Consider the following 4574-nt stretch of genomic DNA (forward strand, 5'->3'; position numbering starts at 1 on the left):
AACTGAGAAACCAGAGAAAAGAATTTACATTTGTAAAATGTGCTTGAGTAGTATATCACGTTAAAGTCTCACAATTGTTAAAGTTAAAGTACTTCACAATTGCTGTCAAGTTGTAGTAACTGTTCCTGTGGATAACGCTCACACGTTGCACTAATTTTGAAAAGCAGCATCTCTACTTCAGTAGAGCTAGTTATTGTGACACGGCAAATAATCTTAGACCCAAGATTCACCGGGGAGACTGTGACTGAGATGATCACCTGATTCATGAAACAATGTACACACAATCAAACATCTGCAATGTCATACTAGTATCAGCGAAGAGCATAATTAATGTTTATGCTAAAGAAACGTGCAAGACACCCAAGAGAGGCATCTTAGCAGATAGCCTCTGTGCCATATGCCAATCCGCTTCTGAAAATGATTGCTGTATCACCATGAACTTTCTCTTACAAACACTTCCAACAAGCAGCAGCGAAGCCCTACGGGCAGGGAACAGATATATACCAGTAATATTGAATACACTGTATTTTCTTTCAGACACATTTCAATTCACTGAATTTCTATTTATCAACCCCTCAAGTTTGTTTTTTGCATATCTTGGTTATCCATGAGTAAAACAAACCCGAGATCATTTTCTGCACAATGCAAGAATTACAGACAGGTTATAGCAAAACTGAATTCTTTTAATTAAGTTGTGCAGTATTGGCGATGTACATGTTTTAATGTTATACGGCTGCATTTCCTCGTGTCATGCCCTTCTTCATCCTGCTTATAGATGAGCCCTCCTTGTGCTCCCTCAGTAGAAGGAGTAGCACTGGTGGATGTTAAATAGCTAACTGCATAAGTGGAGGGTTACAGAAGAGCCACTAACTGTATCCGCAATTAACCGTGAAGCACCTATAGCAGTGCCAGGGATATTGGTTGCTTTCGTTGCTGTGGACTCAGAGCTAAGTTGCAGCACTGATTGTAATTTGTCCAGGGATACCTGATGGCATAGAATTAAGCCTGACATGGATGTCTAGGTGTTTTGACTCCTCCACACTTCCTAATGTGTGCAAGTGAGCAAATCATTATTCAACATTGCTATGCTGCAACAGCCTTCAGTTGAAAGCAGCTGACTTGAGGTATCTGGTCCATACAATTCAGTAACGGCATGCAGCATACTGAACATCCAACCTGTACCAGCTGGCCTCTTAACAACCACCACTGCGACTCCTTCCTCATCAATATTAACATTTCCCACAGCACTGGTATCTTTGTTGATTTCTTCTTCCAAGTATGAGTGGGTGATTGTTGGGATTTAGACACATGGCCTTTTTCAGATTGCTGCTGACTCTCCTTCACCTGTCAGAAGACCAGATTGTACATTATTAGTACATTGGCAAATAATAATTCAGATACTATATGGTCAATACATTAGGCACTTATCAATAGCATACAAGAACAGCCACAAAACATTGTACAAATCATAGAAAGTGTGATTAATATGGTACTTGCCACGGGTTCTTTGTGGCGTTACAATCTCCAGACCAAGTTCCTTCCAGACTGTTCCTGCTGAAAAAATCGACTATACTGTTCTCATACAGAGCTAAACACCTTCATGTCTTGGATCCACCTGTTCCATGCTGTGTCCTCCTATTTGACAATTTTGCCTTTAAACATAAGAGCAGGGTGGTTTGAGGCAACAACTTGTCCTATGGAATTTTTGTTTCTACAGTACATTTTCCGCCTTAACGGCATGCTTAATGTCATTTGTAAAACTTTGCTAGTATTTCTTGGTGCCAATACAAAGTATTGCACAAAGTAATATTCATACTACCTTTGTGCTTCTCTTTATTGTTGCATTTAGCTTGTGCCTCGGGATGCAGGAAGAGTATAACAAAAGTACAGGAACCGACAAATGGACATATGTCAGTTCCATGTTGGGATCTCAGTGTGCACATGCATGAGTTTCAGCAATGAAGTGCTCATGTAACAGCAGGATGTCATAACGCATCATATGCGATTGTTATCATAATTGTGATGGCATTGCATATGCTGAGCAACAATATCATTACATGACCACAGGCTTTCTGGCCTGGAACCTGCACAGTACAAAATAAATTTAGAGGCAGCTGGAAGGGCCACTCTCCATTTTTAACAATTCCACTTTTGCAATGCTATTCCGGCTTCCAAAGGTGGCAGTTCAAGCTGCACTTACACATCGTGTAATGATATATACTTGAGCATGTTGACATCATATGTTTCATCACATTCAAGTGAATCTTGCTGCCAAAAACTAAGTTAGTGATATATATGTTGAATCCACTGAAGAACATGGCGATAGAAATGAGCGACTTTGTTGGATCTTTAAATAACATCCTCAATAGAATTTGAGATTCTAGCTCGCTCAAGTTCCTTTAAATATATCCTGAGTCATATCACACTATCAGGTATACTACCAACACAATTCTCCTGCTCCAGTACATATATTTTGTGAAGATGGCTCCCAGTCCAACAAAGAAGCATCCGTGATGAGCGTCATGAAGAGATGGAGGACAGAGGAGAACTCACATGAGCATGTTGCTGTCCAGTGATTACTATTTCAGGTGGATACCAATCTAGCCTCATAACTATGATGAGCATAAACTCACTGACCAAGAAGATTAATTTAGTGACCTTATACTTAGCTTTTTCTTTAAGCTCTAAAGAGAATGGTGCTACCTTCAGAACAAGGACTAAGCAGAGGGGCAATATTAGCTCAGAGCTAGGAATAACTTCTCAAGAGTCAAAGTAGGGAATGTAAAAATGTCAGATTTACATAGAATGATATGGCATGGAAACAGGCCATTTAATCCAACTAATCCATTCCAGTGTTTATACTTAACATGAGCCTCTACCACACCTATAGCCCTCTATTCTCTTCACCCTCATGCACGGATATTTAAAGACATTACAGCAGTGAGTTCCACATTCTCGCCACCCTCTATGTGAAGAAGTTCCTGCTAATCTCCCCATTAGATCCACTGCTAGCCATCTTATATTTATCTCCTCTTGTTTTGGACTCACCAACAAGTGGAAACAGCCTTATTGAATCCTTTCAGAATTTAAAATATCTCTATCAGATCATCACTCAATCATCTCAACTCTAAGAGAAAAGCTCCTATCCATTCAAGCAGGTGTTGCTTTGGCTGCAATGAAGTTTGCACAGGATGAAATGAAGCTATTGGAGGGTCTGGACTGATTGAATATCATTTTATAGGAGGGCCTGATGTCTGAATATCATTTTGACAGAAGGCTCTCATCTCATCTACCAAACACTGATTGATGTATACTCACTTCTGCTGAAGACAAACGAGTCAATGGGACAGTTGTGGTGTCTTCGACCAGACCCTTGCAGATTTGATTCTGGCCATTTTCCAATCAACCCATGGTATAGATAGATGTCTCTGAACCTGTGATGAGATACTGCTGATATCCTTGCTCTGTGACTTGTAAACAAGACATCATGATTTCAAGAAGCGGTTCCTGATGGAAAATGGAGAGTAGCAGCCTATCTTGGTGATGAATTATTATCTCGTGGACTCTCAACCGTACTCCTACATTTCACAACCACGACCTACTGCTGATGGGAGTGAAATAGTCTCCAATGTCTTCAGTCAGGCATAAAGATTGCTCCGTAAATGAGCCAAGAGAGACTAGTTGAATGTGTTTTGATAAGTAGCTCTGATAAGTAGAGGCCATAGAGTACATAATGGCAGGCAATTTGCATTTCAATGGAGCATTGTGTTAAAATGTCTTGGATACAATTGAAAAACAGTTTCATACCATGGATCTTCCATAATAGTACAATACTTGAAAATATTTTCTGCACGGAAGAGAACCATTCATCCCATCATGTCTGTCGCAAAATCTCACAGAATCTACCAGAAGTATACTACAAGGCTGCTACAGATTTGTTGACATTTGCTGCAATGTGCAGAGGTGCTTAGGCATATCCACCCTTTCTCCCTTGGAGACAGTCTTCCGAGGACAATGGTAGGGCATGCCCGTAAAGGTAAAGAAAGTGACCTGCAATATCTGGAACATCAAGTCATCGTGCAGAATCAAGTGTGTCAAGACTCCAGACTACCCTTGAGTAGAAAACACTGTAGTTCACTCAGAGATCCTGTTCAACTTTACCGTTACATGTTCTAACCTGCTCATGGAATACAAGGTCCTCTTATTTTTATTTAGTACCTTTTTAGTTTGTTCCATTTTGAATTTCATTCTTGAAAGCATGTTGAAAGTTAGTTTCCAGTGATAACTCAGAATCTCACTGATCTCCTCTGGATCAGTCCCTGCCCCCCTCAAAACTACTGTCATCACCCCCTCCTCAAAAAACCTTCCCTAGATCCGTCAAACCCCAGCCACTACCGCCCTATTTCAAACTTGTCCTTCCTCGCAAAAGTCTTAGAACGCGTTGTTGCACATCAACTACGTGCATACCTCTCCTCCCACTCCCTCTTCGAACCTCTCTAGTCCGGTTTCTGCCCTGCCCACAGTACAGGAACTGCACTTGTGAAATTCACAAATGACATCCTCTCTATCTGTGA

General features: G+C 40.7%; 1 long non-coding RNA gene across 1 annotated transcript; it reads right to left on the bottom strand.

Annotated features, from left to right (window-relative positions):
• Window positions 1-662: 662 nt before the first annotated feature.
• On the bottom strand, window positions 663-4349 carry LOC121850703. Its single transcript, XR_006085714.1, has 2 exons — window positions 3319-4349; window positions 663-1652 (listed from the first exon to the last, which is right to left on the bottom strand). It is a non-coding gene; the product is annotated as an uncharacterized LOC121850703 (long non-coding RNA).
• Between the last annotated feature and the right edge of the window lie 225 nt (window positions 4350-4574).

This window comes from Callorhinchus milii, unplaced genomic scaffold, assembly GCF_018977255.1.
Source record: "Callorhinchus milii isolate IMCB2004 unplaced genomic scaffold, IMCB_Cmil_1.0 Scaffold24, whole genome shotgun sequence".
In the NCBI taxonomy this organism is placed as follows: domain Eukaryota; kingdom Metazoa; phylum Chordata; class Chondrichthyes; order Chimaeriformes; family Callorhinchidae; genus Callorhinchus; species Callorhinchus milii.